This window comes from Geospiza fortis, unplaced genomic scaffold (assembly GCF_000277835.1).
Source record: "Geospiza fortis unplaced genomic scaffold, GeoFor_1.0 scaffold112, whole genome shotgun sequence".
Classification (NCBI taxonomy): domain Eukaryota; kingdom Metazoa; phylum Chordata; class Aves; order Passeriformes; family Thraupidae; genus Geospiza; species Geospiza fortis.
Window position 1 is genome coordinate 16,437,793 of NW_005054298.1, and position 8,475 is coordinate 16,446,267.

General features: G+C 38.4%; 1 long non-coding RNA gene across 1 annotated transcript in view; it reads left to right on the forward strand.

The window, feature by feature from the left end:
* Positions 1 to 293: 293 nt before the first annotated feature.
* The window catches only part of LOC115947991, a 9,342-nt gene continuing 1,160 nt past the window's right edge, over positions 294 to 8,475 (forward strand). The window contains exons 1-2 of the long non-coding RNA XR_004081846.1: positions 294 to 533; positions 816 to 1,084. This is a non-coding gene — a long non-coding RNA (uncharacterized LOC115947991). The remainder of the gene's footprint in view (positions 534 to 815; positions 1,085 to 8,475) is intronic.

Below are 8,475 nucleotides of genomic sequence, written 5' to 3' on the forward strand. Positions count from 1 at the left end.
CGGCGGCGGGAGTGGGGCCTCCGCTCGGCCTCGGCCGCGGGCTGTCAGCGGCCAGCGGGGGCAGGGCCGCTCCTCTCGGCTGGAATTTTCCTCTCCCCGAGCGAAACGTCCCGGCGGCCGCCTCGGGCTCAGCCCTTTCCCATTCCAGCCGCCAGGGCGCGAGGCGAAATCCCCACAGGTGGGGAGAGCCAGGCGCGGAGCCCGGGGCCGGGATGCGGGCGGACCCCGCGGAGGGGAATCAAACTGCTCTGCCCGGGCATCGGGGCTGGGCCGCCCTGTGCCCGCCGCCCAGCGCGCCCGGGACTCGGCTGAGCCCCACCGTGCCACGGGTGTCGAGCTCCCGCAGCCAGGAGCGGTTTCGGGCTGATCTGAAGTTTGCTCGCTGAGCATGACGGCACCTCAGCTTTTCTGTGCAGTAACAACTGAGCAGATCGGGCACTAAGGCGCTGCATACCTGTGTCAGCACAGAGCGCCGTTCCTGCTGCGCTGTGGGATCAGACGGCATTGGCCAGTACGTGCAACTCTTTATACAGGTAATATTTTGCCCAGTGTTTAACAAAAGTTGAAAAATAGCCAGCGTCAAAGCATTTATACCTTTCCTTTTTCCTCCATAGGAAAAAAATTAGAACATTGCATTCAAGAATAAAAGTCCTTTGTCTGACTAGTTTTAAGATTATATATCTGGAAAAATTAATATAATTTACTATTTGATGTTAATATTCTTCATAGCTAGTGTAATACTGTATATAGCATTGTAGAGATACTGTACTTTAATAACATTTTGCTTCTCCCTTATATGCCCTTCTCATTTGCAGTGTGCTTCTTCAACAAAGATTTTCTTCTGCTTTTTCACTGGAGACTAACCCTGAAGCCACCTGTTTTGACAGATCCTAGAGGTTATTCACACCCTGAATAACCACATGCCATTATCAGGCACACCCCATTAATCTCTGTATGTTTCTTAAACCAAAAAATTTATCACTGGTGAGTCAGATGCATTTTCCGTGGTCCAGTTTTCAGAGAGGCAACGTTCAATGAATTGATCCATCAAGACTCTCAGGAACAATTTCACTGAGGACCTTATGTAAGTTTTGGACCCTTTTCTCTTTTGACAGTCCACTTTCTATTCCCACTCCTCAAATTGTTTGGCTACTTCCTAGGTTAGGATGAAGGTTGATAAATTCTTTTACCTGTTGACTGTTCTGCAATCAAGGCATGGTAACTTTCTGCATTCAGTTTGTAGCATTAGTTTAAGTACAAAAAATTTCTCTGCTTCCAACCAGCTTCTCTACTTAGGCAAAACCATTATGTGACAGCACCTTCTAAACTAATGAAACTCCCATGCTGCAAAGGTGTGAGATGACTGAACAGTATAATGATGTTTCAGCTGAATACCCTCTAGCTGATTGTGTATTACTTAGAATAATTACTCGTGTTGGTGTCATGTCACCACCAATAAATAAGGAGGTGTTGTACCACTCCCTTTGTAATCTCATTTGGAAACCACTATATGCTATAGTCTAATTCTTTTGGCAAGTATTAATGCCACAAAGATTGCAATCTATTGAATAGCTCATATGTGCTCATAATAGAAACTCAGCAATGCCAGGGAGAAAAGTGACATTAGGGAAATAACATTAAAAAAATTATCCGTGGTGACTGTTTCAAATAGAGCCTGGAGGATTACCTAAAAAAGGAGTTCACTGAATAATGCCAATCTCACTTTAAGAGGGGAGAGGTTATGCTTATTGTCTTACACGACCACATGTCTTTCTCTTATCTCTGTTGTTAACTAAACACATCTGAAATTCTGATCACCAGAAACATTGTAGGCTCTAAATTTGAGTGCCTGCAGGCCATGATCTGCAGTGGCAGTTTTACAATAACTAGACTTAAAATAGTTGGATTTTGAGGTAGTGGAGATACCATTTCTCAGGTCTCAGTTTTTTAGAGACAGATTCCATCCTATGGCTCTTTGTTTCTTTATCAATAGAAAATCAGTTCTGTATTCAAGTTTCAGAAGATGTTGATAGACTCAAATGCTATTTTAAAAATTTTTCTATTTTTATAAAGTTTCCAACTTTGTCCTGAGCTCAAGACATTGTTCATACAAATCAATCATAACTCTCATACACAATAAACAGAAGGCTGCATCAGAGAATACAAGTTAACACACTATTCATTGTCTCTTCTACTGAATAGCCAAAGGGAAAAAAAAAACAAAACCAAACCACAACAAAACCTTTCAAGTATTCAAGTTCCCTAGATTTTTTAAGCTGATCCATGAAGATAGCATTTTAACAGTTAATGAAGTGGTAGGTTATTAATTACACCGTTGCAATAATGTCATCTTTTGTCCATGGTTTGAGGTAAAACAATCGTTTATCTGGAGGCATTAATCCATGTGGCAAGCTGCCACCCACCGCACTTGGTGAATGTACTCGGTGCTATTGTATATTTAGAATAAATGTTTGCAGATTAATACCCAGTTCTGATTACTGTTAGCATAACCTTCAAATTTTGCAGGTAGTGAGAACTGCTAATTGCAACTGATATTTGAAGGAGAACTTCTGTCTTAGGAAGAAACATGAAGTTCCAGGTATATTACTCACCATGGGATTTTTATACAAGTTAAATTACTAAAAACAAAGCCTTGCCTGTTCTAAAAAAGCAGCCATATCCCATGGCATTTTTCATAACAGTCAGAAGTTGTCCTAGATGGCTTCAGCACTTCTGGTTGCTCTCCTCTTTCAAGAGGTTGCCAAAAATGTGAATATAAATATCTTTGAATGAAAGATGCTGTAAAAATGTAGTGGACGGTATGATTTTCAAAGAGGTATGCCCATTACTGCATAAGGTGAAAGCTTTTTGAAGTGTTAAATAGACCACAGGAACCTTGCAATATTTTTTGATATTGTAAAGGTCTGCTTACAAGGTATTTTTAAATTTCTTAATACATAACAGGTTATAGTGACATCTTGTGATTTAAGGATGTAACCGGAATGCACTCCTAATGTGGTTTTGTAATTGAAAATCATACTGTGTCACACTATAGTTGTTTTGAATAGTATTGTGCAAAGTAGGTGTCAAATAGATTATGGAATTGAAAGGTGTTTTCCTTTTTAAATTACTTTCCTGATGCATAACTAAATACAATAAAAAGCTGAGATATTTATTCTATGTGATTTATTATGTAGAGGAGACATGATAAAAATCAGGATTTTACCCTCATACTATAAAAAATAAAGCAAGGAAATATTATATGATTCTTCATTTTGTTTAAATGAAAACTAGACCCATATGTAATTCCTTGTCCACAGAGTAGTCAATGAGCCTCCATCGTGTCCGGTTGAACAGCTGCTGTTTCTGTGTTTACATTCCAGAATGGGGGTTAGGTTTGGGGAGCGTGCCCACACACGTACATCGCTACTGAAAGCATTGCCCAGGCACAGGGACAGGTTTGGGAAGCCATTTAAGCTGTGCACTTAACTGAGGAGCACTGTGCCCCAGTACACAGCGCTGCTGAGGACACACCTCCAGTCCTGTGCTCTGTTCTGAACTCCAAAAAACACACTGAGGTGCTGGGGCGTATCCAGCTTTGGCCTGATAGACAAAGTAGAAATAAGGCTACAAAAAACTACCCCATATACTTTCAGATGTAGGACTAAGTAATTTCTGCATTTTGTATAAGGTTTTCCAGTAGTCAATACTACACATAATACTGCCCCAATAGTTTTTGCTAATATGTGTATTACGGGCATTTACTTTCTTGGAGATATATTGTCCTTTTAGGTCAGATTTAAGACCTGCATAATGATACTATGATGTACTCTGATTACTACCACTGCATTTTCACTCTGATAGTGTTTCTTTTTTGCCTTTGGATCATGAAAGCAAATGCTTTACTGCTTACAAGTCATGATTTCTAAGTTATTTTGTTGCTGAGCAGTATTTTTGGGGATGCATTAAATAACAATTAGTGAGGTATTCATTTGGATTAACACTGGAATGAGTAATATTAGAAGGCTTCAGATGATGCTGAGTCATGAGTGATATAAGGTGTAGAATCACATATGCTGTGAAGTATCCTTGCAAAGTTAATGATCTTTTAAAACAGTTTTGTCTAATTCTTTCAAATCATGTTAGCCACATTAGTTGCAATGAAAGAGAGATGAGAATTAATTTAAATGTCAATCTTAGCTGGGGTTTAGAAAAAACTACGAGTTCATTAAATTACTCTCATGCACTAAATTTCCACATTTTGAATGCACATCGTGTGCAAAATGCTCAACACTGAAGTCTGCAAAGCCTAAACAGTAAAAAATATTTCTGAAGAAAATCACCTCTGGAAAGAAATATCTGTTGAATTGATTAGTAATTCATTAGCTTATGGCTTATTGTATCATATATCATAATACTACAAAAACCAGAATCTCCTTTTTGTGTTAGAAAAATACACTTGGATAGAAAGGAAACTGGGGATTTCTTCTACAAAGATAGAGAAAATGTAGCAATAGCTAAGCTATAAGCAGATGAGTTATCTTAGGTTCCCAAATCTCTATTGCTATGGTTGTACTGTGTCATGAAAACAAGATACATTAGCCAAGGAGAAGCCTTATGCTGCACAAATTTGTATCTCTTGGTACTTAGCCAGTTCACTCAGAACTAGCCTGGGTAACTTTATAGCTCTCATGCTTTCTGGACAACCCCAGAGTTGCTACATACATAGAGTGGAATTGAATGCCATATGTTAAGATGCTCTGGAAGCACGGAGAGGGAGTTAAATGCTTCACTTGGATGATATGAACTGTGTACTTTGATTAGACAACTGAATTAATGGGGAGGAGAGAGGGAAGAGACACTCCTCCTCTGGAATGCTAACAAGAAAGTGAAGTTGCTCTGTATGCAGTGTGCTTATTCAGGTGTGCTTTAGGGACCTACAGCTAGAACAACTGAGCTCCAAAGGGACACATCACATCTGTTTTAAACACAAGATGGTACTGAGATGTTCAGCACAGACAAATCAAAGATAATTTTCCTCATATATGGGCACACAGTGAATTCTAAGGACCTGGGAGAATGTATTTGTTGGAAAAAAGCTCATCCCACCTTCATATGCTGGCAGTTTCAAGAATACAACACTGCACCAAGTTATATTTAAGTCACATTGTAGGCACATATTCTGCTTCATAGAGCCACAAACTATCCACAGGTTAGTGTTCTAAGCTGTGAGAAAGTTGGATTTTTTTCCCCCCAATAAACATTTGAATACAAGTCATGAATATATACTTACACAAAGGTTTCAGAGTACCTGACAGAGTTCACCAACCTTTTCAAACACACTGGACAGGAGTCCAAGGCTGTGTATTACAACTGAATGTGCCTTTAAGTCTAATACAAGATTCATCACAGGGAGATGCAAGATTAGTTACAGAAATTCTTTGAGGTTTTAATGTGAGAATTATTACTGCTCTGAGTTTGAGAGCTTGCATAAATAATTTCAAGTAAATTCAAAGCCCAGCTTTGACTGCTTCTTTTCTGCAGTTTGCCATTGTCTCCTTGTAGAATTACCTCTTTAGTGAACACCTATGCATAGTCAACACAGCTTGTTCAGGCATGTGAAAGACAATTTTAAATTCGCATATGCGTGAAGCTCAGGCAAGCTAACAGCTCAGTTTCAGAGCCAGGTTTCTGGAGAATGTAGAAGTGAAATAATTTCTCTCCTTGGCTATGATTAACAACAGTACACAGGATAGAATAGCCCAAGGTATATTCTCTGGTAAGAATCCACCAGTATATTTATCACTATATCTGCCCTGTAAACAAAAAATGGTAATTAAGCAGCAAATCTTGCATATAGCAATATGCCCCTGACAGCAAAGACTGAGAAAGCTGTCTTGGCTTTGTGAGATGTTGTATGAAAACATAACTTTTATCCATACCTATTTGCTATTGATATACCAAACTACAGTCTGTTTATTCAGCATCATTAAATGCTTCTAATTTAAGTTAAAGCTAAATTTAAGTTTGGTTAAGTTTAAGCTAAATTTAATTTTATATAAGAAGTGTTCGAAGCAGTGTCTAGCATTAGTTTTCCCACTCATTTTTAATGGAGGGATTGTGCCATAGGGTGCACTCTTCCTGGCACCAGAGATGTTATTCTTCCAATTTCACTTCCTTCCAAATTGCTGTGCCAAAATCACTGCTTGCTATCCACTAAGTAAGGCATAGTTTGGAAAGTTTAATTTGTATCTTGCCACAATCAGGACAGAAGAAAAGCCTTAACAATCTAGTTTGGATTTGTTCTGTTTACTCTGGCATAAAAATGAATATAATGATGCTTAGAATTCTCATGTGCTAATTACTATGTATACAGGCAGCAATTTACATTGCTTTTTACTGTACATTAACATCTGTCAATTCACTCTAGTTAAGTATTGTGTACTAATCAGAAATGAAAGTCGCATGAAGTTGTCCAAATATTTTTATTAAAAATAAAAATATAAATTATATATATATATATATATATATAAATATATATATAAATAAAGCTAGATAGGCTCTATACAGAACCTGCAAAAGAAATGCCCTTAGATCACCCAATCTGACTCGGGCATCAGGCCAGATTTAGAAGACTGTGCAATGTTTTATTCATAGCAGTATGACTGCACAATTAAAACATCTGAAGATTCAGCTTTTAAGTAGCTCATTAAAGGTATTTTTAAGCTTTTCCTTTGAAAGAAAAACCCAACTAAATACAGAAAAAATATTTTTAATACATCAGTCAGTCCCACTCCATGACCAATGGGTAGCTCCAGTGTCATGCATTTATGCCAGGAGATGTGAAATTGCCATTATCATTCTAACTTGAGGTATAGGCCACTGAGCTGCTATAACAGCACTATAGCTATTTCTGACTTTGTGGAATGGGGCCAATGTTTTTCTCAGAAATAAAAGTTAGAAAATGAAAAGAGCACTCATTTTATCTCCCCTGTCTCTTCCTGGAAAAGACTGGGAAAGTTACGAGTAAAGAAATTCATCAAGAGTTCTTAAATACAAAGCATCATGTCTGGCTCAGGAAGTTCCTGAATCACAGAGTGCTTGATGATAGGAATATTTGTGGGAGTATACATGTTTTCCCTTCCTTTTCTAGTGTTCCCTCAACATCCATTTTTGGACATTGCCTGAGAAAGGATACCAGGTTAGATAAGACATTCAGTCTGACACTGAAAGGCTATTCTCACGTTTTGTGGCTCTTTAGATAATTTGAAAGTCTGACTTTAAAACAGCAGGACCTCATTTTTTAATAAAGTTAAAGGAGTGCTATAGATGTATGCTGTTTCTTTGAACCCACTGTAATTATTATTTCAAGATTTTGCCTTCGGTCTTATTTTTTACATTGTAATGCACCACACCTTTCAAGCATTTAAGCATTCATAGAGCTGGTGAAGGCAGTTCTGTGGTGTTAGAAGGTAAATTACAGCTCTGCAGAATGACTTACTTGGGTATTGACTTTGGATGCTGTGTAAAGTGGCAATGCTGAATGGCCTCATTAACAACTCTGAGGCCCGTGTGCCTGAGAGATGGCACCAGGACAAGGAGACTTTTTATCTCTCTCTAGCAGTGTATGAAATGCTTATTGACTGGGCTGAATCTTAAAAGTCAGGCCATTATAGGCAAATACAAGTTCATGGGCTTCATTCCAGACTCAGATTCACAAAGATAAACATGTATATGCTAATTAACGCATCAGAGTGTATTTAGGCCAAACAGTTAAACTGAAACAGAATTGAGCTGCCCAGATGTAGAATCGGGAGAAGGGGAAAGGAAGGGTAAATAAAGAGTCACCCTAAATAGTTTGTAATTATTTTTTTTATTTTACCACTTATGAAACTGCATTTGAGAAATAAGCATTTGTAGACTCTGATCAAAATTATATCAATTTGAGCTGAGTCACACAACCACGTTTTAAGTGAACTCTTGTCTCCTGGTTTTACAGACAGAACCCTGCTGCATAACCCGTTTTAAGTAATTCAAGATGCACCTTAGAAAATCCTTGGCTCAAGGGCAGAAAATTTTGGAAACATTTAAAGTGAATGAAATAGAACAGGAAGATAAAGCTGCACAGTGGCTCAGCAGCTACACTTCTGTGAGGGTAGAAGGAAATTGTTTTAAAACTTAGACTGTGCCTATCAATGTTAGAACAAAACATTACCTTTTTCAGCATAAAATATGAAGACTGAGATGAAAGAGGGAATCAACAGGTTAAAATGTCTGGCAAGGATGGACTGCATGGTTAAGGAACAGAAAGGTATAGGAACAAATTCATGGCACGGGTGAGAGTAATGTCCTTGAGCTGGACACATGGTGAAGCTTTAATCCCCAAGTCACCGAGTCCTCTTTAGATCAGAGTGACTCTTAGGATAGATTGTGTAACTATCATAATATTTATAGAAGAAAAAACAACAGCAGGAA